At 45.0% G+C, this 25,994-nt stretch overlaps 2 protein-coding genes across 2 annotated transcripts in view; one reads left to right on the top strand and one right to left on the bottom strand.

Moving 5' to 3' along the window:
* Window positions 1–25,994, bottom strand: part of LOC310708593 (podocin-like) — a 671,219-nt gene that overhangs the window by 178,133 nt on the left and 467,092 nt on the right. The gene's annotated exons all lie outside the window — the stretch shown is intronic.
* Window positions 1–25,994, top strand: part of FAM163A (family with sequence similarity 163 member A) — a 102,493-nt gene that overhangs the window by 65,910 nt on the left and 10,589 nt on the right. Inside the window, exons 2-3 of the mRNA XM_083507269.1 lie at window positions 22,652–22,746; window positions 24,440–24,462. The gene's annotated coding sequence lies outside the window, so the exon portion shown is untranslated. The remainder of the gene's footprint in view (window positions 1–22,651; window positions 22,747–24,439; window positions 24,463–25,994) is intronic.

A 25,994-nucleotide genomic window follows, 5' to 3' on the forward strand; every position in this document is an offset into this window, starting at 1 on the left:
ACTGCTACTTATGTATCACATCCCGCAGGGACTCCCCCTGCATGTCAAGACAGGCTCCAGGGGATTGAACGAACAAGACCAATAGTTGACCATCACTGGTCAAGAAGGCAGTTTCTGCACATGCTGTAGAGGGAAACGAGGGGCAGCCTTGAAACAGACAAATGCCAACAAATATTAAAGATAACAGGCAAAAGAGAGGTTTTTTTAAAAAACCAACATGTTCCAATGTATCACCTAAATCAAAACAATTGTTTCCCACAATGCTATCACTTCTAAATGTTTTGCTCCTACTAAAATCGAAACACGAATCCACATTTTAATCCACAACCAACCCATGCACTAGTATATTGACTGCACAAATAAAGCTTTTATCTAATGACCCAGAGCGGTTCATTTGTTTATTTCTATGCAAGTCAATGGACTGAAAGTTCTAGTCTTGGAATAAAATGTTCAAATGTTAATAACATCATTGCCCTCCCCACCTCACAAATGCAAAAACCCCCCACTGCAGCCAGTCATAGATAACCAACTACACCCTGCCCCCCAATACCTCTCACTACCAAGGAAATGTAATAAACATTTATTAAAGAGAACATACCCAGTTGACGCTGACACAAAACCCCACATGTACACTATATAAAAGAAAATAAGCCTCACCACCCCCCTCCTCTCCCACCGTCTTCTTCCCCAATCTTATACTGTACTCAACACTAATGTCTCACAACAAAAGTAACTGATCTGTAAGAAAGACTGTAAAAGGTAAAGGTAAAGGGACCCCTGGCCATTAGGTCCAGTCGTGGCCAACTCTGGGGTTGCGGCGCTCATCTCGCTTTATTGGCTGAGGGAGCCGGCGTACAGCTTCCGGGTCATGTGGCCAGCATGACTAAGCCGCTTCTGGCGAACCAGAGCAGCGCACGGAAACGCCGTTTACCTTCCCGCCGGAGTGGTACCTATTTATCTACTTGCACTTTGACGTGCTTTTGAACTGCTAGGTTGGCAGGAGCAGGGACTGAGCAATGGGAGCTCACCCCATCACGGGGATTTGAACAGCCAACCTTCTGATCGGCAAATCCTAGGCTCTGTGGTTTAACCCACAGCGCCACCCGCATCCCAAGAAAGACTGTACAAACTGCAAAAAGAGACAAGGCATGTACTTTTGTAAACCAAGAAAATCTTTAATAAAAATACTAACATCAATGGTGGTAGAAGATGGGAAAGTAACTTCCCTTGAAGTTACTAAGGCTGCAGTCCTATCCATGTTTACTTGGGAGTAAGGTGAACCGAACCTAGTCATCGGATTTAACTGTTAGTCCTTTTTGAAAATTTGCTTTGCAAATACATAATCAGTTCTTTTGAAAGCAGGTGAACTGACACTGTACACTTGCAGAGTAAGAGGTGGGTAAAATGTTAAGTGGGTTAAACCACAGAGCCTAGGATTTGCTGATCAGAAGGTTGGCGGTTCGAATCCCCACGGCGTGGTTAGCTCCTGTTGTTTGGTCCCTGCTCCTGCCCACCTAGCAGTTTGAAACCACGAAGTGCAAGTAGATAAATAGGTACCACTCCGGCGGGAAGGTAAACGGTGTTTCCGTGCACTGCTCTGGTTTCACCAGAAGCGGCTTAATCACGCTGGCCACATGACCTGGAAGCTCTACGTTGGCTCCCTTGGCCAATAAAGCGAGATGAGCGCCGCAACCGCAGAGTCGGTCACGACTGGGCCTAATGGTCAGGGGTCCCTTTACCTTTACTTTAACCTCTGGATAGCCAGAGGTTCCCCACTATTGCACTGGAAGGCAACAGAATAAGTGGAACAGAATGTTGGGAACTGGCTTTTGTATAAAGAGCAATATGTTTTTATGCGATGATGATGATGATTGCAATGATGATGATTTCAGTTGTTGTAGACTGCCATGGAAACCTGCAAACAGGCTAGGAGATGGGGACATATAATTTAAAACAACATGAAAATAAATAATGAGCATGTTTCCTATACAAAACTGAAATTAATGAGCACCATACGAAAGCCTAGCTCCATGAATTTCAGTAGATCTGTCATGTGGGGGCAGCTCCCAATGAGTTGCGCTAATTATCTCCAATCCAAAGACAACATCTTTGAAGCATCTATACGGAATATTGACTGAATATAGCCCGGTATCCTTCCTATGGGAAAGTTATGTAATTCTAAAGTGCTCATCTCATTACTGCTGTGTGCCGCTCAGTGAGCAATGCAAGGGGCCATTATCCCATCCCTCTTATTGCAAACATTATTTGACATTTCACCCTCGTCTTATTTTCCCCCAGTGAAGAAGAAAAAAAGCTACCCACACCAACACTTATACTTCATAGATTATTTTCACATGTACCCAAGTATAAATTTGAATTGTGTGGACATTAGAAAAACCTAGAACTGAACAAAGCCTTAACGGGATACCGGTGACAAACCTCGTTTCACTGAACTATTCAGTTTCCTCAGAAGGAAATAGAAAAATCATAAACCTTAAATGACCAAATTAAAAGAAAGGGGGTAAAACTCCCAAAAATTCTGAAGTATTATAATCCTAGCTCGACCTAGGTGAAGCAAAGCGCATTAATAAAGGATTGAGGGCTCAAAGGTACAGTTTCTAAAACTCAGTTTACAAAAAGGGTTTGAAAACCTAAATGGCAAGTTTTAGACATAGCCCAACTTAAAGAAAGCCAAGCAGTAGTAATAAGGAGTTGAGGACTTGTCTGTGAAAACTCTAGTATTGCCTTTACAAAAAGGTTTAAAAAACCTAAATAGCACAAATTCAAAGAAAGGAATATAAGATAAAGCTGTTTTAGATTTTAAACAAACTCAAGAACAGGTCTAGATGTTACTGCCCATGGTCTACTGCTGATGTTAAAGACTGATGAGTGGAGTGAGGTCAGTATGGTTGCAAAAGCACCACCAGGAGCTCCAGATTGGCTCCACCACGAGAGCCAGCATGGTGTAGTGGTCAAGAGTGGTGGGTTTGTAATCTGGTGAACTGGGTTCGCTTCCCTGCTCTTCCACATGCAGCTGCTGGGTGACCTTGGGCCAGTCACACTTCTCTGAAGTCTCTCAGCCTCACTCACCTCACAGAGTGTTTGTTGTGGGGGAGGAAGGGAAAGGAGAATGTTAGCTGCTTTGAGACTCCTTCAGGTAGTGATAAAGCAGGATATCAAATCCAAACTCCTCCTCCTCCTCCTCTTCTTCTTCTTCTTCTTCTTCTTCTTCTTCTTCTTCTTCTCCACCAGTGTGTTGGATCTCCGCACTGCCTCCCCTTTCCCTCCCAGTAAGCAACAGTGAGCCTCCTGCTGGGAAGTTAGAGTTGTAGGGAAGCTTTTAATGTTTGATGTATCATAGTATTTTAATATTCTTTTGGAAGCCGCCCAGAGTGGCTGGGGAAACCCAGCCAGATGGGCGGGGTATAAATAATAAATTATTATTATTATTATTATTATTATTATTATTATTATTATTATTATTATTATTATTACCTCTGCCTCACCCATCAAGATACACATGCATGCAAGAGTCCTTATCACTACAAAGTGGAAGAGTGATGAAATCCCCACTACCCATGAATGGATCCAAAAGCTAACAGATTATGCGGAGCTAGATTATCAGAAAAAATAAAGAACAAACCAAAACAGGAATGTATTTCAAAATGGGAAGTCTTCAAAGTTTATTTGAAAAACAACTGCAATAGTTTAAACTCTGTCGCAGCATTTGAATAACTTTAGTAGTAGATTTAAGAAAGATATGAAATTTAAGATAAATCAATAACTAGTTAATTTAAGATTAAAATGTGTTTTTGGCAACAAATAATAGATAATTGAAACAAGGAATGGATGGGAGGTCAGGTCTGTAGTTTAAGGACAGCTTTTTGCTTTATTGATTTGGAACTAATATTGCCTTTATTACTGTTCTGTTTGTATTCTTGTCTTGTTTTTTCTTGTTTTTTGAGTATCAATAAAAAAAAAAAGATACATGTGCATGCAACACAGGCTGTTGATATCTATATCTGTATTCTACAGACCAATATCCTGATTCATTTTCCTTCTGTATCTAATGTTCCAGGAGTGGGCCAATTTCCCTACCCTGGTTTGCCTGCTTTGTTAGAAGTCAGATGCCATGGACCACAACACTCTGTTCCTGTGCAAACATAGTAGGGTTTACCACCATACCATTGTGTTACTCACTTCTTGCCACCACCCACTTATTTGCTACCTAGAGGAAGGACTGCAGGATTCCCGGTGCCTTACAGTCTACTCAGGAGGACTCCCTGATCCTGAATGGGGTAACTGTGCCCCTGAAGGACCAGGAGCGCAGCCTGGGAGTCATTTTGGACTCACAGCTCTCCATGGAGGCACAGGTCAATTCTGTGTCCAGGGCAGCTGTCTACCAGCTCCATCTGGTATGCAGGCTAAGACCCTAACTGCCCACGGACTGTCTCGCCAGAGTGGTGCATGCTCTGCTTATCTCTTGCTTGGACTACTGCAATGCGCTCTATGTGGGGCTACCTTTGAAGGTGACCCGGAAACTGCAACTAATCCAGATTGTGGCAGCTAGACTGGTGACTGGGGGCGGCCGCCGAGACCATATAACACTGGTCCTGAAAGACCTACATTGGCTCCCAGTACGTTTCCGAGCACAATTCAAAGTGTTGGTGCTGACCTTTAAAGCCCTAAACGGCCTCAGCCCAGTATACCTGAAGGAGCATCTCCACCCCCATCGTTCAGCCCGGACACTGAGGTCCAGCGCCGAGGGCCTTCTGGCTGTTCCCTCACTGTGAGAAGTGAGGTTACAGGGAACCAGACAGAGGGCCTTCTCGGTAGTGGTGCCTGCCCTGTGGAACGCCCTCCCAGCAGATGTCAAGGAAATAAACAACTATTTTACTTTTAAAAGACAACTGAAAGCAGCCGTGTTTAGGGAAGTTTTTAATGTCTGACGCTGTATTGTTTTTAATATTCAGTTGGAGGCCACCCAGAGTGGCTGGGGAAACCCAGCCAGATGGGTGGGGTATAAATAAATTGTTGTTGTTGTTGTTGTTGTTGTTGTTGTTGTTGTTGTTGTTGTTGAATGGAGGGTTGCCAAATTCCAAATCTGCCTGGCATTTATAGCCAGAGACCTTCTTAATGTCCCATCCAGCATTGACTAAACATAGTACAAAAAATAGTCAATCTTCCGTTGGCTCTCTCGGCTCCAACAAAGAACTTACTCTGTGTTCTCACGGGACCAACACATGCGCTGCCTTATGGGCAGGGATACCTTGCTTGCAACATCATGGTTTTTTTTAAGTCATATTTATTGAAATTTTACAAACAATAAAAAGTTTCAAAGTTTAAACATAAAAAATAAGAACAAAGAATAACCCTAATAGAAGGGTGGGGGGAGCTACAGATATACAAAAACAAAACCCGTAAAAAATGCAAATAGAAAACAGTTAAAAAGAAGAAAAAAAGAAAGAAAGAAATCAATATTTTCAAATCTTATACTTCATTTACTAGTTTCCCGACCTCCTCACACCTCCCTTTTTGTATTCCAGTTCAGATATTTAATACAGCATGTCCTTACCCTCTATCATTTATCCTTGCTCAACATCTTAACTTATTATACATATATATTTTCCAGCATTATCAATCCATATTTACATATTCTTGTTAATCTTTTTACCAATACCGCTTATGGGCAGGGATACCTTGCTTGCAACATCATGATATTGTGCCTTTCCCAGACCTGTCAGTCATAGCCAGTAATACTGAGTGGGACAGTAGGGAAACAAACAACATTGCGTGATGACACACCCTTTTCTGTAGAGGGCAAAGCAGTTCATGGAACAATTCATCCCAGCCAGGTAGTCACCCTGCAGCAGTAGTAGCTGCCCCCAAAGGCTGTGCCATAATGTAAACGATGTTTGCAGCTGCAGTTGCTGCTGCCCAAGCTACTTCCTGTGGCCTGGCATTCTGCTGCTTCCCTCTCCCCAGCCTCCCTGAGTGCTTTCTCCGCTGCCTGCCTGCCTGTTTGCTTGCTCTGAACCTTGGGATAATTGCATGCTGTTCTCAGAACTCTAAATCAAATCATGGCTCCTGTGAAATGAAGTTTTCTGGATGCAAAGAGCTCCTGGCTCCATAAATCATAGCCTGTTCTTGGACATTGCTCACTCGAGGGAAGTCACCAAAGGTCACTCTCTGCTGCTGCCTCCCAACGGCTTGCAGTTACCCTTCCTTACTATCAAAGCCATTTGAATGCTGCTAATCTAACAGGCATCTCTTCCCCCCTGTGCTCTTTCAAGGGCACAGCTTGGCCAACAAAATGTGTTTGTCCCAGCCTCCCCACCGTAGGTCGTTCTTTGTCCTACCCTGCTTTTTCTTTATTAATGTAATGTTTTTAGGAGACGTGTTTCTTACAGTCCTCAATCTCCCAGCCATCTTGTCACATGGACAAATGACAGTGGCTCCCGTTTTACAGATGACGGGGGAAGAGGGATGAATTGAAGGTTCAGAGTGCCAACTGCTCAAGGTATGGATGCACAAAGCGCATCCAAATGATTCCGTGGGTTGTATTTCCATCTTGCTTAAAAGCTGCATCACATGTTCAAGAAAGCTCTCCTCAAAAATAGATAGGCAGTTTCTGAAAAGGCAGGGTTTCCCCAATTCTTACTAGTTCACATGCCAGCATGATTCATTTAGCATTGTTCTTCATCCAAATGTGCAGAGACTCATTTTATTTGCTTATGGTTCCTGACGGAACAGCATAAAAAAAGCTGCTGTGCATCCATTTGGTCTAAGTGATGCTCACCACAGACTCCCATTCAAAGCAAGAAGTAGTCAGTTATTGTACATGCATCCAGTCTAACTAGTGTTCATTATAGCTCCCTCTCAAATTGCTGACTGACTTCTTATTGGGCAAAGTGCAAGTCCAGTGGCCATCCGAGGGCCAAACTAGACTTGATATTAAGCATTTGACTTACCCTTGTGTGTCTGAGGCCAGTTTGCTAAGGGCACTTCCAGACTCTTGCTATTTTCATGGAGGACTCAATCACATACCAGGAAATTCAGGTTACACAATTATAGTCGACTGGGAGCTCTTACGCAACAAACCCACTTCCCCAAAATATCAGACTTCCTGAGATCAGGAACCTGATAGGGAGATGCAGTGGGAAGTGTGGGTTGACACCGGCCTTAACACAAATGTTATCTAACTTTGCTGCAAAGAAATCAGAAGGAAAGCTCCTTACATAGCCAGCATCATCTAGTCTGCCTGCAAACGTATATCATGACGAATGCACAATAAACAGGTTGCCTGGAAGTGCTCTAAACAGCAGTCACTGCCCAAAGGAGGCTGATCTGGATCAAGGCCATGGTATTTGGGGAAAGAGGATTTAACCCTTTGCCTGCAATGTGGTCCCGATTCAGATCACCTCACCCTCTTCAGCTGCTATTTGCCCCCAAGGAAAGCTGCCATGAGTGCCAAGCAGTTTTCCTTGGAGCGCAAATAACAGCGGGGGGGGGGGGGTGAAGCGGGAGGGAATCCAGATCGAAACCATGGTAGAAAAGGGTTAAAGTCCTGCTCCCCACAAGCTATGGTCCTGGTTGAAAGTGACTTCCGTATCCAGTGCTTTTTTTGCTGGGGGGATGCAGGGGGACGCATACCCCTAAACATTTAGTGAATCTAAGTTTGGCCTCATTGAGGGGCAGCATTTCAATATGAGTAGGAAAATGAGAGTACCCCTAAACAGTTTTTTAGAGGGAAAAAAGCACTGGCTGCTAATTAGCAAACAAAACTCAAGTGTGAAAGACTTGACACCATCCCTATTTTGGCACGTTGTTCCAAACTACTCAGTAATAGGCCAGGGCCCTTTCATGGTGCACATGTTGCACAAGTCGCTGTCTCCCATCCTTCCTGCCCCACCCCCGACTTCTCCTTGGCAGACCCACTGTAACTTCTGGTTGCTATATGTGGGACACTTATTCATAGCAAATATTTTCAAGCACAGGGCTGATGCATGGAATTGCACCAGTGTCCTTAAAGTGTAACATGAGCTTTGAGATGCAATCATAGCCTGCATAGATTTGGATATATGCTATAGAGTCAAATATGCAGGAAAACGTGTTGAAGAAGTCACCGTACCCATTTACTGCTAATGTTGACGCAAGAAAAGTCTTTAAAATCTTCTGACGAAATGCAACATGACAGAAAAGGCAAAGGGTCATGGACCAGTTTCCAAAGAGCACCGATAAGATGCTTTTACCTTTTTTCCAGGTGTCTACATAGCCAGATCCTCCTCTTAACACTGTTCAAAGTGGGCCCAGTAGTTCCACCCATCTCTTTGTAATATACCTTGCCATAGTAGCTTTTCATCTTTCCATTTCATCAGCTTCCTCTAACAGAGGGAAAGCTCAGAACAAAGCACACCTGATGAAGTTTGACTTCATCTGGCAGCTGGTCCCACCATAAATCCTTCTGTGCAAATGCTTCTCGGAGACCTCTTTTAACGAAATGGAAAAGGAAAAGAGGAAACTCACTTGGGGATTCAGCGAATTGCAAAATGTCTCGAGGCAAGAGTGGATTTACTTACAGAACTGGCAGTAAATCCATTTGTTCACTTTTATCTGAAAGAGAGAGCACGGGTGAGCTCTTCTGCCTTTACTTGTCAAAAGGAAAAGATCTGGGGGCAGATGTAAACGCCTTCCGACTCTTGTTTTAAGTAATGAAATCTTTGAAAAAAGCAATGCCAAGCTTTTCATGGCTACATTTAGTGGAAAGTTTGAAGTGTTTTAATTCACCTGCAAAATTTTAATCTCCTAATCGCATTCTGAAAAAGGAACTTCAACTTCCAAGGTCACATTTGTCTTTTGGAAGATGTTATTCTGAATAAAATGTTCATTTGTGTGTTTTCTATTCCCTCCTGCACTGGGCTTGCCATCTAGATCGCTAAGTGGCCTCTTTGGCCCAGTTGATTGGGCCCTGTGGGTCTCCCCAGCATGGGTGTAGCCAGGACTTTTGTTGGGGGGTTCCTAACAATTGGAGCATCTTTATATTGACCATTCAGAAAGCTACCTTGGGGGAACTCTAAACCCTGCTCTGCTTGGATGACTTCCAGCAGTAAACCTGTGCTTAATTATTGGTGCAAATGCAGCCAATCGCGCTGAGTCTACATCTATTTGAACAGCAGCTTGTTTTTTAATGTGAGCCATTTCCCCGCTAGCATTGCAAAGCTTGTTTTAGAACAGAGCATGACTTCCTGCTCCATCCTGGTGCTGTCACACTTTTGCTAAGGGCTGAGAGCTGGACTTGTCGCAGGTGTTTTGAATGCGGAGGCCTTGGGCGCGATGACTCCAAATCTGTCCTTGACTCATTCTAGCCAGAATAATCTCTTCCCCTTAGGTTGCAGAGAAGAGGAGGAAGGCATTTGGATAAGTGCTTTTAAAAAGAGAAAGGCAGAGGTAATGAAAGCACTGGCTGCAGCCCAAGGCCTCAGCCTTTTGGCTGAGCAGCTGTGAGTGCCAATGAGGGACTCTTGCCTTAATGCAATCCAGCTCAGACTGGATCTGAATGGGTCCAGCTGCAACCGAGTCATCTTCTGCAGAGCATGCCACAGGGCCAAGGTTTCAGTCTATTTAACCAAAGGGATTATTTGGCACCTTCTCACCTCACTGGAGTCTCACCTGATGCCTTTGCTTTCCTTGCCACAGATATCCTTTCAGATTTGCCTAGTGGATTGAATTAAATTAGGCATCAGGAGACTGGCTTAGCCATGCCTAGTGTGGCACAATCATGGGCTGGAAGCAACTTGCGAATCTGGGCTCAGACCACCACAGAAGGGTGCTGACCAGAAGCACCAAAGGATTGGGAGGACCACGCCACGTGTGTGAGGTCGGGAGGAGCCAGCGGGGTGGAGCCGAACGTGGCTGGGAGGCTGCTTTTGCCCTGTGGGAATGTTCAGGGATGCAGGAGAGGATATATTGTTTGATTATATCCTATCCAACTTATGTTAACAAGTTCTACAATTTAGCAGAGTAACATTCCCCCTTTTAAACTTGCACAGCGGATGTGTTTGCTCAGGCTTGCTAAAGCCTCTATAATAGGTTTCATTGCTAATTTCCCCTTTAGTCCCTCATAAAAAGATAGACACAACACAGTCTTCTATAAAAGTATAAAAAGAGTTTACTCACTCACATTCTGTTCACAAATGGATCCCAGAAGGCAGAGTTAAGTTAGAAAAGTAATATACCTGGAAACTATCCCATAAGGAAACAGTCCCTTTAGCATCTTAGGCTAAGCAGATGTTGCTCCTTTGACGAATGTGGTCAGAGAGAGAGAGAGATGGCTGACCAGTCCTGCTCTTTTGTTACCTGGGCAGGTGAGGCCACGCCCACCTCTAGTCACATGCAGAGGAAGTCTGTCCCAGCTTAGGAGAAACAGGAAGTTCTGACTGGCTGGTCCAGACATCCCCTTTTATGTCCACTCTAGGGATGTTGTACTTGAATGCTCTTGTGTTTCACATCCCACAGACCCTCCTTCCCCTCCGTGGCAGGAGGAGAAGGAGCTGGCCACAGGAGCATAGCTGTCAACTTACAGATTTGAAAATAAGGGACCAGAAGCCTCAAAAATAAGGGATCAGCAGCCAAAATAAGGGATTTTCTGGGCACAGGTATGTTCAACTTCTGAGCCCCTCCGAGCCAAAGGCAGAAAGCCCAGCCAGCAGCCAAACGAAGCCTCCAGTGGTTGTTCCCACAGCACAGCAACCCGGCAAAGGGGATGCAGCAAGGAAAACCACCATCACCTCTTCCCTGGGAAGCGCTGAGCAAAGGCGAGTCCCCAGGCAACGCGGCCGATTAGATCGGCACAAAGCATGCAAACCCCACCCCCCAGTCGTTCTTGAGACTCCTTATTGGGTGAGCAACACAGCCAAGCAACACAGTTGGAGCCTCCCTCCTCCCTGGCTAGCAGGGAGGGAGGGAGAGGAGCTGCTTCCTTTGAAACCCGGGAAATTTAAGGGACATCATCAATAAGGGGCAGCAGCGGGACACAGCGCTGGGATAAGGGACTTTCCTGCCAAATAAGGGACGGTTGACAGCTATGCACAGGAGCCATACCACACCATGGTAGGCTCCCAGCATCTACCATGGGTAAAAGGGCTCAGCCCCCAGGAGCCATACCAGCAGTAACACAAAGGCACTTCAGGAATTTTGTGTATCTTTGCAGGAGGGCCTGAGGGAAGAGAAGGAGGACCACTGAGAGCAGACACCCCCACCAAGCCCTGCACTTTCTCATTCATGGGTTATTCCACTTAAGAACTTCATTCCTTCTTCTGCATCAGATGAAAGGGACTTGTAGCATAATGTTGCTTCTATTGCTTGTAGGCTCTGGCAAGGGCCTTCTGTAAAACTGCCTGTTTTCATTGAGAAAGCTGGTTCATTTTTATTTTATGTATAAAATATCATAAAGGTATTCATCACAGCGGCTTACAACAATACGAAAAACATTGTGTACCATTGGATATTCCTGCTCAATTAAAAAAAAAATTGCTGGTTGAAGCTGTATAGTCTGGAAAACATTGTTATCGTACAATTAGAAAACCAGCCCCAACATAATCTATCTGCACAGGAACCAGTTTTCCCCAGACTGTTTATAAGTGGCAGAAAAGCCAACCGCTCACTGACGTTCTACAGAATGAACAGATGATTACTTCTCAGCATGGACAGACTCAGTATAATGAGAAGGCTTTACCTACATACACATTTGGCAGAAACATGATCATTTACAGCAGGGCTGGGAACCTGTCACCCTCAAATGTTATTAGACTACAGCGCCCATAATCCCTGACCGTTAGCCATGTCCACAATGTCTGGAGGGCCGCAGGTTCCTCATCCTTCAATTTTAAAAAGCATCCTTACGTAGGAGAGAATTGCAGGTGGACTTGGGAGGTGGGAGAGTTGGGAGGAACATCAGTGACAGGAACTGGAGTGAAACAAGTAGGTGTCCTGGCAAGAAACATGAAAATGGAGCTGGGAGTGAGCTTTTGAGCACCACCAGTTTTGATGGTCACCAACATTCACTAGGCTGGCCCATTTAAAAACAAGTTGCCACAACCATGCAGAGCACAGCAATTTGCCCAAGAAATAGGAGTTGGGAGGGAGGGGAGAAACATGCAATATATTAATACATTAATTAATATTTTAATTAATACTTCACGGTGGAATCTTTTAACATTTGCTAGAGTATTACTGGCAAAGATCTGGGGAAATAAACACTCATCAGAAGAGTGAGGCTGACTTACACGTGCATCATACGTGTTTAAACCCATCACATACAGATTTGGTTTAAGACGTTTTAAATTATGCTTGGAGTTTATTATTTTTTGTTCTTCATGGAATGCCTGTATTGTCAAGGCAAACTTTGTATTCATCTAGTTACCTGTGGCGTGTTGAGAGTTGCTTACAGGTGAGCAGACAGAGAAGCTTTGGTAGATAAGAAGACAGCTGGTTCTCTACGTAGTTTTTTCAGGCCATTGACGAGTTACCTAACAGGTATATGGGAAACAGGCAAAGTAGTTAAGAAAGAACAGTGTGTTAATACGTTTTGTGGGGTTATTTGCAAGAATGGTGGCAAGAGCATACGGGTGGGTTTTTATGGAAAAATTAATTAAAAGATGAAAGCATGCTTTGATTCTCATAGATTCTGCATCCTGTCTTAAATACCCACTTAACATTCTTTGAATGTCATGTGTACAGAATAATGGCCCAGCTAATTCTATAACTGTTCAGTCGTCTATATCAATAATCTCCTACATTTGTACCAATAAACTGCTCAAAAGTGATGTTGTCAATTCAGAAGTGCAGGGTGCAGTGGTGTAGCGTGGGTTGTCAGCACCCGGGGCAAGGCAAGTAATTTGCGCCCCCTAACCCATGGATTTGCGCCCCTAACCCGTGGATTTGCGCCCCCTAACCCCCAGATGTAGCGCCCAGTGCGGCCGGCCCCCCCTGCACCCCCCACGCTACGCCACTGGCAGGGTGGATATGTTCCTATTCTCACACCTCCTTCTGTGACATCACTGGCTAGAAAGGTCTGTCCTGAGGAAAGGGAATTCTCTCGGGGGCAGGACTTTCCGTTCTGGAGGTCAGCTCTGCAAGAGAATCCAAGACTGCAAAAACGGAAAAAGAGAAATTAAAAAGGCAAGGACTCTGCTCTCTGCATAAATCTTCTCCTGCAGCAAAACATGCAGGTCACCTCCTTGCTCAGAAGGGAGGATAAGAATAGAATTGTACTGTGATACCTGGGCTCTGGTTTCTTGAAGGAAGCGGCCTCTCGTACACTGGGAGCTAATTTTGGGACTTAAACTTTGCAAGAGAGATGGGGACTTGAGTTCCCATGGCAACCAAAGGAGGGGCACCCTAATTGCTCCTCTTTCTGCCAGTTCCAGTATTACTGACTGGAACAGGAGGATTGGTAAAAGGATTGGATAGTCTTCCGAGGTTGCAAATTATGTGTTGATGCTGGTGAATAGGGGGTGCAGCTAACTATATCCCAGTGACGCAAGTTGTGGAAGTCCCAGTGCATGACTGTCAGAGATTTGGGGAGGGGGGGCGGTCAGAGAATGCCTCCAGGGAGTTGCAGTTCTATCTATGCCACAAAACTGGCATAAACCTGATATCAATAACTGTTATGTCCCCCCCCCAAAGGACCCTGGGAACTGAGATTTCTATTTAAAACCCCTTCACAAATGTTAGGGATGCTTGGGGAGAAGGAAATATCATTAAACTAATTCATGAAATAGAATCGGAATAAAAACAGACAACTGTCTCTCTGAAAATCAGGGGTCCAGATTTTTGCGGAAACGGCTCCGAAACTCTATGGTGGTGGCAAAAGCACATGAGCAGTATTAGGGATGTGCCTCGAACATAAGATTTGCTTCAGGTTCTGCTTCAACACTCCAGAAAACAGCCTAAGTTACCTCTCACAAGTTGAGAGACCGCTTCAACTGCCATCCTTGGGGGAGCATAGCACTGCTCCCTTATTCGCACAATATCCAACTCACTTAGGGAACTCATTACCACAAGATGTGAGTATCAGACAGATTCATGGAGGACTAATCTACCAGTGATCATTAACCATATAGCTTAATACATTTTCCAGACTTAGTGTGCCTCTCTGAGTAGCAGCTGCTGGAGACCAGCAACACGATGTATCGTTCCTCGTCCTTTACGATGCCCTGTTTTGTGAGTTTGCTGAGGCATCTTTACGGCCAGAGGAGGATGCAGGTATCACCTAGGCCATGGGTAGGCAAACTAAGGCCCGGGGGCCAGATTTGGCCCAATCGCCTTCTAAATCCGGCCCGCGGATGGTCTGGGAATCAGCGTGTTTTTACATGAGTAGAATGTGTGCTTTTATTTGAAATGCTTCTCTGGGTTATTTGTGGGGTATAGGAATCCGTTCATTCCCCCCTCCCCCCAAAAAAAATATAGTCTGGCCCCCCTCAAGGTCTGAGGGACAGTGGACCGGCCCCCTGCTGAAAAAGTTTGCTGACCCCTGGTCTAGGCGGATGGTCTTTTGGCTTATCTTATCTTGAAATCATTGTAGGAATAGAATTAGAAGTAGTGGTTAAGAGCAGTAGACTCGTAATCTGGGGAACCGGGTTCGCGTCTCCGCTCCTCCACATGCAGCTGCTGGGTGACCTTGGACCAGTCACACTTCTCTGCAGTCTCTCAGCCCCACTCACCTCCCAGAGTGTTTGTTGTGGGGGAGGAAGGGAAAGGAGATTGTTAGCCGCTTTGAGACTCTTTAGGGTAGTGATAAAGTGGGGTATCAAATCCAAATGAAAGCAAAACATACATGAGGATGGATATTTTATGATGTGTTCTGAAGAGCGCAGCACCAAGCTGAAAAACGTAAAATAAGGGGAATCATAGAATCATAGAGGTGGGCCATCAAGTCCAGTATCCTCTTTCCAGCAGTGGCTATGCAGATGTCTCTGGGTAGGATAAAAGCAGGACATCTAGGAGCAGAACTTTGGCAGTGGAGTTTGGTCTAACTGTCCCACCTGCCCTGCCTTCTTACAAAAGTTCCTCCTGTCAGTTTCCTCCTCCTCAGACTCAGTACTGCACTCCCAAAATTCTTCAGGGCAAAGGCAAAGCTGCAGTTGGTTGCTCTGCCTGCCTCTGGCTCTGGTTCCACCTACAGTTTGGGCTCCCTGCATTTCACCCCACTGAGACATGGGCACCAGCCCCTGCTGAGTTTTGGCAATAGCCCTCTCCCTCTGCTGCACTCATCCTGCATACTGAGGAATCCTCGAGGCAGTATACAGCCATCATGATGAGCAGCCGTTGATACCTTTTATATTCCCTAACTCTGTCAAATAATCCCCCTTTTTGAGCCATCTAAGAGGGTGGCAAGGGATGTGGGTGGCTGTGGGTTAAACCACAGAGCCTAGGACTTGCCGATCAGAAGGTCGGCGGTTCGAATCCCCGCGATGGGGTGAGCTCCTGTTGCTTTGTCCCAGCTCCTGCCAACCTAACAGTTCGAAAGCATGCCGGTGCAAGTAGATAAATAGGTACCGCTCTGGTGGGCAGGTCAACGGTGTTTCTGTGCGCTGCTCTGGTTCGCCAGAAGCGGCTTAGTCATGCTGGCCACATGACCCGGAAGCTGTCTGTGGACAAACGCCGGCTCCCTCGGCCTATAGAGTGAGATGAGCGCGCAACCCCAGAGTCGTCCGTGACTGGACCTAATGGTCAGGGTCCCTTTATCTTTTCCTTTAAGAGGGTGGCAAATTCCATAGTTTAATTATGCACTGTTCCCTGTCCCACCACTTCCTGTCCTGAATCTTATTCTGCTTCATTGTATTCTATTCATTGGATATTATTATATGAATATTCTGTGTAATGAATATAGGGGTTGCTCGTGCGTAAGTTGCCGCCACTCCTGGCTATGTTGCCTTGTTAAACCTTTTCTGTCTGGACAGCCCTTCACTTCATGGCTGCCTCAGTCGCTAGCAGAATCCATCAGTGGGCGTTTCTTAAACCTTCTCCAGCATAAAAGCTGTTTGACGCCAAGTCTCCTCCTACTCTCCCTGCGCGGAAGTCTTCTGCGCAGAGAGGGTGTGGGTAGCGGAGGACCCGTGCTCTCCCCGCTGGTGTCCGGCGAAGAGTCCTGGAGCCTTCTCGCCGATTCCCCCATCTGCCCCCCTTTATCCCTGGTGTTGCGCTGATTTCCTTCCCCAGCTGATGAGCTGCCTCTCTCCCTGCTGGGCCCTTCTCCAGCATCACTTGGGAGCCTTCCCTCCGCCTCTGGCTCCGATGTCAGTTCCCTGACATTCTGATTCATTGGATTCTATTATTATGAGAAAGGGAGAGGGAAATAACTTCTTTTTGCCCATTTCCTCCACACTATGCATAATTTTTTTCAGGGACGCGCGTGGCACTGTGGATAAAACCTCAGTGCCTAGGACTTGCCGATCGCATGGTCGGCAGTTCGAATCCCCGCGGCGGGGTCAGCTCCCGTCTTTCGGTCCTAGCTCCTGCCCACCTAGCAGTTTGAAAGCACCCTTAAGTCCAAGTAGATAAATAGGTACCGCTTTATAGCGGGAAGGTAAACGGCATTTCCGTGTGCTGCGCTGGTGCTGGCTCGCCAGAGCAGCTTCGTCACGCTGGCCACGTGACCCGGAAGTGTCCTCGGACAGCGCTGGCCCCCGGCCTCTTAAGTGAGATGGGCGCACAACCCTAGAGTCGGACACGACTGGCCTGTACGGGCAGGGGTACCTTTACCTTTACCTTCTTATGCATAATTATATATGCCTTTGCTGTGCCTCCCCTTGCCATTTTTTTTTCTAAACCAAAGAATTGTTCCATTCCTTTGGCCATTTTTGGCTCTCGTTTTCTGCACCTCTCCCAGCTCTAGAATATCTTTTTTGAGATGCGGAGAATTGATGTATTCTGCTGCTGCAACATTTGCTCCTACGAATTGCTTCCTGCAGAGTAAAACCTCACGGAAATGCAATTTCAAAGGATGCTGACCGAGGGTGACTGAACAACACCCAGAGCGAGAGAGACAACTTATGTGCAACCACAACATCTGGTCTTGGGCACTCAAAATTGGAACAGATGTCAGACATCTGTTCTGCAAAGAGGCATCTTGAAAGTGCCTCCTACACAGAATTGATGGGATGTCGTCAGGCTTCTGTGAAATTCCATCAGGCTATTGCTAGGTCCTATTCTGTCAGTGTGGTAAGATGTTAATACTGTTACAGGCATGGCCAAACTTGGCCCTCCAAATGTTTTGGGACTACAATTCCCATCATCCCTGACCACTGGTCTTGTTAGCTAGGGATGATGGGAGCTGTAGTCCCAAAACATCTGGAGGGCCAAGTTTGGCCATGCCTGGTATAGAATCATGGGACTCTATCATAATACAGGATCTGTGAGCAGCCTATGTCCAGTCTCCTTGCTAACCTCTTTACAGACTGGCATGCATCATCCAGACCAGATAGGATTGATGCCTGACTAAATAAGAAGGTCGGCGGTTCAAATCCCCATGACGGGGTGAGCTTCCGTTGCTCGGTCCCAACTCCTGCCAACCTAGCAGTTCGAAAGCACCTCAAAGTGCAAGTAGATAAATAGGTACCGCTCCGGCGGGAAGGTAAACGGCGTTTCCGTGCGCTGCTCTGGTTCACCAGAAGCAGCTTCGTCATGCTGGCCACATGACCCGGAAGCTGTACGCCGGCTCCCTCGGCCAATAAAGCAAGATGAGCGCTGCAACCCCAGAGTCGGTCACGACTGGACCTAATGGTTAGGGGACCCTTTACCCTTTACCCTAAAATCTTGTAGGTTCAGTTGTGTAGGCCGAATTGGAAGATTCTGTGCCAGAAAAAAGTCCTGTTAATACAGATTATATTCAGGTGTGCATTTGTGTGCAAGTATGCATTTTATGAATGAACAAATGCACACTGTGTTGTTGTATTGGGAATTCTTAATGAGAGGCATACAGAAAATTATTAGTATCAATTTGCAGGGTGCAATCAGTATTTTAGTTCCAGACTTCATTCCCAACATGAAGAAAAAGGCTTTACACACATAAGACACATATGGAGTATATTTCATATGTCCTTTTAAAAAAAGAAGAACTTTACTGCACTGGAGGGAAGGAACTTTTGCACATGGTCAGAGGCATTCTGAGGCAAGGTACCAGAATTATTTGGGGGAGCGGGGTGGAAAAGGTTACAACTTTTAAAAAATATATACCTGAAATGGTGCTTTTCTTGCTCATTTTCATCCAACATCTGAATATATAAGCATGTAACTTAACAGCTGAGCTAGATTATGTCAGAACTGCTCTTGATTATTTTTTCACTGATTCTGGTGTAATCTACACACATAAAAAACACTGTGAAAATGCTTTTTTAAAAACGTTTTGAAAAATATATTGAATTTGCCATAGCTCACCATCTCCATCTAGTGTCACGTTTGTATATTGCACTTTACAACACAATTGAAACATTTTATTTGCAGCTGTATAGCTGCACAAGGCTGTTATCTAAAGAGACAAATTCCAATGAAACTGCCTGTCCAGTCCAGAAGAAAGAGTAGAAATCAATGCTAGGGCATGTTGAATTTTTCAACTTTCAATTTCCCCAAATGAGGGTGCAAAAAAATTGTGAAATGACTTTGGAATTCAAAAGATGTTTTGGATAAATTACCAATTTAGTTTTGCTTGGTTGGTGAGTAAAACCTGTGTAAAATGGTGTAGAAATTGTTAAAAATGATTACCAGGTCCTTGCAGTTATATACAGTGGTACCTCGGGTTAAGTACTTAATTTGTTCTGGAGGTCCGTACTTAACCTGAAACTGTTCTTAACCTGAAGCACCACTTTAGCTAATGGGGCCTCCTGCTGTTGCCGTGCTGCCGGAGCATGATTTCTGTTCTCATCCTGAAGCAAAGTTCTTAACCCGAGGTACTATTTCTGGGTTAGCAGAGTCTGTAACCTAAAGCGTATGTAACCTGAAGCGTATGTAACCTGAGGTACCACTATACAGTGGTACCTCGGGTTACAAACTCTTTGGGTTACAAACACATCGGGTTACAAACTCCACTAACCAATAAGTAGTACCTCGAGTTGAGAATTTTACCCCAGGATGAGAACGGAGATCGCGTGGCAGTGGAAGGCCCCATTAGCGAAAGGCCGCCTCAGGTTAAGAACGGTTTCGGGTTAAGAACGGACCTCCAGAACAAATTAAGTTCGTAACATGAGGTACCACTGTATTAATATTAATGTATTAATATTTTGCCTTTCAGAAGGTAAAATTCAATTTCTTTGTTTTTCCAAAAGCAGTTTATGTGCATCTTCATCAAACGTAGACTTACAAAGCTAAAAGTTGTGCAGTCACAAAAATAATGTTGTGTGGTCACAGCAGATTGAATTCCTCACGCTCAAAAATGTGTTTTTAAGACCCCACACTGAAGAAATGTGTCAAAATTATTTTACTTTCCCCATGTATAACACGCCCCCATCTATAAGATGACCCCTATTTTTTGGGACCGCAACAAACAATTTTGAGGAGAAAATTGCCCAGAGTTGTTGAGCTTTGTCTGCATGCTTACAGCAAAAACTCCACCTGCCCACTTGACGCAACCACAGACAATTGCACACATAAAGGTAAAGGTAAAGGGACCCCTGACCATTAGGTCCAGTCGCGGATGACTCTGGGGTTGTGGCGCTCATCTCGCTTTATTGGCCGAGGGAGCCGGCGTACAGGTCATGTGGCCAGCATGACTAAGCCGCTTCTGGCGAACCAGAGCAGCGCACAGAAACGCCGTTTATCTTCCCGCCGGAGCGGTACCTATTTATCTACTTGCACTTTGAGGTGTTTTCAAACTGCGAGGTTGGCAGGAACTGGGACCGAGCAACGGGAGCTCACCCCGTCGCGGGGATTCAAACCACCGACCTTCTGATCGGCAAGTCCTAGGCTCAGTGGTTTAACCCACAGTACCACCCATTGCACACATACCTCTCCACTAAAGTAAATCAACTGCCACGGCTGCAGCAATATTCTGTGTATATTTTTTCTATGGAGAAAAATATCATCTTATACAGAGGGAAATACGCTCTCCCCTCCTCTCCTTCTGGGTGCTGTTCTGAAGGTTCTATTGGTCCTCATTGCTGTGGAACCTGCACTTTCAGAGACGGTCTGAGCATTGGGGGTCAGGGGTACGCAAACTAAGGCCCGGGGGCTGGATCCGGCCCAATTGCCTTCTAAATCTGGCCCGCGGAAGGTCTGGGAATCAGCGTGTTTTTACATGAGTAGAATTTGTACTTTTATTTAAAATGCATCTCTGGGTCATTTGTGGGGCGTGGGAATTCTCTCATTTATTTTTTTCCCAAAAAATATAGTCCGCCCCCCCCACAAGGTCTGAGGAACAGCAGACCAGCCCCCTGCTGAAAAAGTTTGCTGACCCCTGAGCTAGATGGACACTTGGTCCAGCAAGCTTAGCATATTGTTAATGCATGGCAGAAGTTTATGCACAGTTTATAATTTTCACTTCTGAAGATTGGAGGTGCAGGTGTGGTTTTTGGTTTTGTTTTGTTTTTGTTATGTACTGAAGTTCTCACCCTGGGCCAGCAGGGGGATACTGTCGATAGTTCAGGTCCGCATATGCAAATAAGGGATCGAAAGTGACGTTCAGTGATTGGATAGTTACAGAAAGTTGTTACAGTTACGTTGTACTGGAGCTCTATATAAGCAGGCTGGCTAAACCCTTCAGTTCAGTTCTGTTCTGGCCTGTGAATAAACAAGAGCTGTTTGAAGAATCGCTGTGTCATCTGATATGTTCACCCACAACTTAACAGTTTTGTTTTGTTTTGTTTTGTTTTGTTTTGTTTTGTTTTGTTTTGTTTTGTTTTGTTTTGTAATGGGAACACCCAGCTTGGACATTTTATCCCTTTTGAGTAACGAAGAATTCTGTTCCATAGGGAGATGAGGGGCCAGTTTGCTGTTTCTGTCATCTGGGCTGCTCAATCCGTTTCACGAGTCAATAAATAAACTGCAAGGGAAACTTTAATTGTGTCCGATAGGAAGGAAATCAGGCCCTTCAGTTTGCGAGTGTGACTCAACAAGAGGGAAGGATTGTTAATTAAATGTGACTACATCAGCTGGGGCCAACTTTTGCAGTACTGGGAAATAAATGGAGCTGACATGCACTGTGTGGGACTGTGTCAGTCAGCCTGGAAATGTAAGCACTTTTCTTGCTTCCTTCACCCCTTCCATTAGCTTCAGCCCACTCCAGTGTAGCTGAAATGTATGCCAAACAGGTCCCCAAAGTCACTGTCGCTTGATGTTTTCCTGCACAGACTCCAAGAGGATGGTGGCAGTCTTTCAGAAAGAGAATCAAAAAAGGGGACGGGCGAGGTTTTCCTGCCAGAGAAGGGTTAGGATGAACTGCTCGGCTCTCATTCATTTCAGCGGAGCTCCTCCCAGTGGAGCTGGTGATCTAGATTTTCAATTAAAGTACTTCTAATTCTAACTGAGAATCTGGGGCACAACCTCATTGAAATGAACATGAGCCATGCAAGATTACTGGAAAGATTGTTTTTTTAAAAAACCCAAAACAAAACCTCACAACGTGCCATAACTAGGGTGGAATCTAGACACATATAAAAAAAAAACACTGTGAAAATACTTTTTTAAAAAACGTTTTGGAAAATATATTGAATTTGCCATGGCTCACTATCGCCATCTATTGTCAAATTTGTATAATGCATACTTACAGTGTTTTATTTGCAGCTGTATAGCTGAGTCCTAGGTTGGGGTGGAGGAGGTTGATGTTACAGAATCAGGGGTCAGCAAACTTTTTCAGCAGGGGGCTGGTCCACTGTCCCTCAGACCTTGTGGGGGGGCGGATTAGATTTTTTTTTGGGGGGGGTGAATTAATTCCTATGCCCCACAAATAACCCAGAGATTCATTTTAAATAAAAGGACACATTCTACTCATGTAAAAACACGCTGATTCCCGGACCATCCGCAGGCCGGATTTAGAAGGTGATTGGGCCTTAGGTTGCCTACCCACATTACAGATAGTAGACAGTAGGTGACTATTACACTCGTGTAGCCTCCTTTGTGCAACTTAACAAGTTTATCCGTTGTTTTTAAAAATTATTTATGTTTATATTGCATTACAGATTTTGGTAGCTGTATCAAATATAATACAAAACCACCTACAAATATATTACAATGATTGCTCGGTTGCCCAACTGTTAATCTGTGTAAGAGGATGGCTTTAGTGATTCACATTTGCACCCACTGCAAAGAATGTATACCCTGGATTGTATGTTGAAAAATGGCCACCTTCATCTGCTGCATATAAAGGCAGCAAGCTACATGTGTGTAAAACTCCAGGCATGTTCAGTCCCGACCAAACCAAACAATGGAACAGAAAATCTGCCAAGCGGAAGTGTTTTAGTATGCACATATTTTTTAACTATGTGCACTAAAAAAAAAAAAAATCAGGAAAAATACCAGTATTCTTAAAACATTCACAAGGCAATGTTTTCTGTCCAAAGTTGGGCTTGGGGAAAAGCAGCCATTTGGTAAACCTAATTTCTGGATTCTGCGGTAAATGAAATGATGAGTTTCTAATTGTGCTTTGCTTTCTCCTCTGTAGAAATGGACTGATCTCTGTGTGACGATGTGGAGCTTTTGACAGCAGCCTGCACCTCTCAGGACCATGTGACAGGTGCCATTTGAGATAGTTTCAGAGTAAGTACTTAGCTTGCCTGTCCTTTCAGTCATATCTTCATTTGGGAGCCTCCCATAGCTGTCAAGTGTCCCTTATTTGGCGGGACAGTCCCTTATCCCAGGGCCATGTCCCACTGCTGTCCCTTATTGATGATGTCCCTTAAATAAGCTACTGAAGGTAATGGGGCCCTTTCTATGTCCAGCTGTGCTTTGTCAACAACAAATTGTTGCTGTTTTTTTGTGTTGAATATATGCTATATGGTAATTTATAGGACCTAATAGATATCTAAAGCCATTTGCACGTAACAAAATATGTATTTTATCAAAGTAATTGTTGATCCCTTATTTTGGCTGCTGGTCCCTTATTTTCAAGGCTGCTGGTCCCTTATTTTCAAATCTGTAAGTTGACAGCCATGGAGCCCCCAGCAGTAAAAGAGTGCTATGTCAAAACTCATTTCCAGACCAGAGTTATTTCCTCTGAGATCTGCAGGGCCCCAAAGATTCAGCAGGAAAGCGTTTGTTGGGACATCTGAGGAGTGTGGCAGCCAGGAGGGTTGCACCTCAATGCCTCTTGCACTGTAAGGCAGGGTCACCCATTTGGCACCCACAAAGGCCTTCACTGCTGTCCCTGATCAGGGTCCCCAGATTCTTGAGCTTTCATTTAAAATACCGTATTTTTCGCTCCATAAGACGCACTTCCCCTCCTAAAAAGTAAGGGGAAATGTGTGTGCGTCTTATGGTGCGAAAGCAGGCGGGAGGCTCTGCTCAGCGCTCCCTTTCATGAGCCACGTGGAACGTGTGTTCTTGGGGGCTTTTCCCTGAGGAGGGAGAAGGGCATAAAATTTATTTATGTTTATATTGCATTACAGATATTGATAGCTGTATCAAATATAATACAAAACCACCTACAAATATATTACAATGATTGCTCAGTTGCCCGACTGTCAGTCTGTGTAAGATGATGGCTTTAGTGATTCACATCTCCCTATCTCTCCTCGGGGAAAAGCCTGCAAGCGCCGCACACAGGCTCCACACGGCTCGTGAAAGGGAGCGCTGAGCAGTGCCTGGGATGCACAAAGGCTCTGCTCAGCACTCCCTTTAAAGAATTTTTTTTTTCTTGCATTCCCCCTCTAAAACTAGGTGCGTCTTATGGTCAGGTGCGTCTTATGGAGCGAAAAATACGGTAGCAACAATAAGCATTCAGTCCTTTTAGAAAGAAAGTTATCAAGCAAAATGTGCAGGTATCCTTCGAAGCAATTTCTGTGAAATGAGTCAGCCTGCCAGTGTTTTTAGCCAATGAGTGAAGTCAGAGCTCCTCCAGCCCTATGAACCGCAGGCCTCTTGTTCCATTCGGTGACTCCATCCAGTCTGCCTTGCTTCCTGCTGTGCTTGGAACTCTCTCTCAACATCAGTAGGATAGCACAACTGAGCTCTTCGTTCTCAAACGCTACCTTAACCAGCCATACTTTCCTCTGTCTTCCATTTTCCCATGGCCGGCTTTTAGGCTACCAGTTCCTTCAGGCAGAGCTTGTTCTTCTTTACCCCCATGTTACTCTGTCAGGTACCATCTATGCACTGATGTCATATTACAAACAACTATTTGGTGAGCATCTAGCTAGATCCTAGAGGGTGGCGTAGCTGCTTCCCACCACTAAGAGATCAGAGAATGAAAGAATGCGATTGATTTATCTGTCGCCTCTGTTCTGTCTTGCAGGCCCAGCGCACCCTTCACTGAACGTAAGTACCCCATAACATTTCAAATCCTACTTTCTGTTGGGTTGTGTATTAGTTGTTGATTCCAACCATGAGCTGCTCTGTGAGCTGTTGATTGGCAGAATGGCGGGGAATAAATGTGCAGACAAATAATTAAAAAAACAAATAAAAATATAGAAGATTGGCTTCATGGAGGATAGGCCTACCGGTAGCTATATCATACCCGATCTGTATCCTATACTCAAAGTGAGCTCATTGTCTGAGTCCTGGGTCATTATGTAGCCAAAGCATCACCATCCAAATACAAGAGAGAGGTATCAGCAAGCTTGGGAGAACTCAAAGGTTTGCAGAAGTCTTTGAGAAAAATACCAAGAGGGCAAGAAGAAGAAGAAGAAGAAGAAGAAGAAGAAGAAGAAGAAGAAGAAGAAGAAGAAGAAGAAGAAGAAGAAGAAGAAGAAGAAGAAGAAGAGTAGTAGTAGTAGTAGTAGTAGTTTGGATTTGATATCCCGCTTTATCACTACCCAAAGGAGTCTCAAAGCGGCTAACATTCTCCTTTCCCTTCCTCCCCCACAACAAACACTCTGTGAGGTGAGTGAGGCTGAGAGACTTCAGAGAAGTGTGACAAGGTCACCCAGCAGCTGCATGTGGAGGAGCGGAGACGCGAACCCAGTTCACCAGATTATGAGTCCACCGCTCTTAACCACTACACCACACTGGCTCTCATAATAATAATAATAATAATAATAATAATAATAATAATAATAATAATAATCCTTTAAGGGACTGAACATGCTCCGTGGCCATGCTGGTTGTGTGTGAGTTTGGATCGGAATGGAGTATTCTGACATAAGGCATAGCTGGCTGGCTGAAACATTCAACAGGAGCACTCCACACCACAACATTTTGTTGGAGGTCCCACTTCTAACCCCAGAGTGGCTGGGGCAACTGAGTCAAATGGGCAGCATATAAATATTAAAATTTGCTTTTTTTTAAAAAAGATTGCTAAATAGAACCTTCTTGCCAAGTAGCCCAGTCCTCTGTGTACCCCAAAACTGCAATGTTCTTTAAGTTCCATTCTACAGGTAGCTGCAGAATGAGTGTTTCCTCTTTTCAAGCAGAGGAAGCAACCCATAACCTCACTGAAATGGGATTTCTTGTCCTCATCATCTGTCTGAGAAGCACAAGAACTCTGGATGTATGCTAATCCCTTTTATACACCCCAATCTCTTTGCCAATTGCCAACATTGTTTTGGGGTAGCCAACACGATGCCATCCAGGCATAGCTGTCAACCATCCCTTATTTGGCGGGAAACTCCCTTATCCCAGCGCCGTTTCCCGCTGCTGTCCAGATTGATGATGTCCCTTAAATTTCCCGGGTTTCATGCTTGCCTGGCTCGGGAGGGAAGCAGCGGCTCGGGGTCCTCTGCCTCGAGAGAGAGAGTGCACGAGCTGCCGTGTCTCCATCTCTCCCTTTTCCCCCTCAGGGAAGCGTCGTGAGGAGACAGGTGGCGGTGGGTGGGCAGGCAGCCCCTCTCTTGCAAGACTTCTGCCACGCT

Source organism: Podarcis liolepis (genome assembly GCF_965112155.1).
Source record: "Podarcis liolepis genome assembly, chromosome: 6".
Classification (NCBI taxonomy): Eukaryota; Metazoa; Chordata; class Lepidosauria; order Squamata; family Lacertidae; genus Podarcis; species Podarcis liolepis.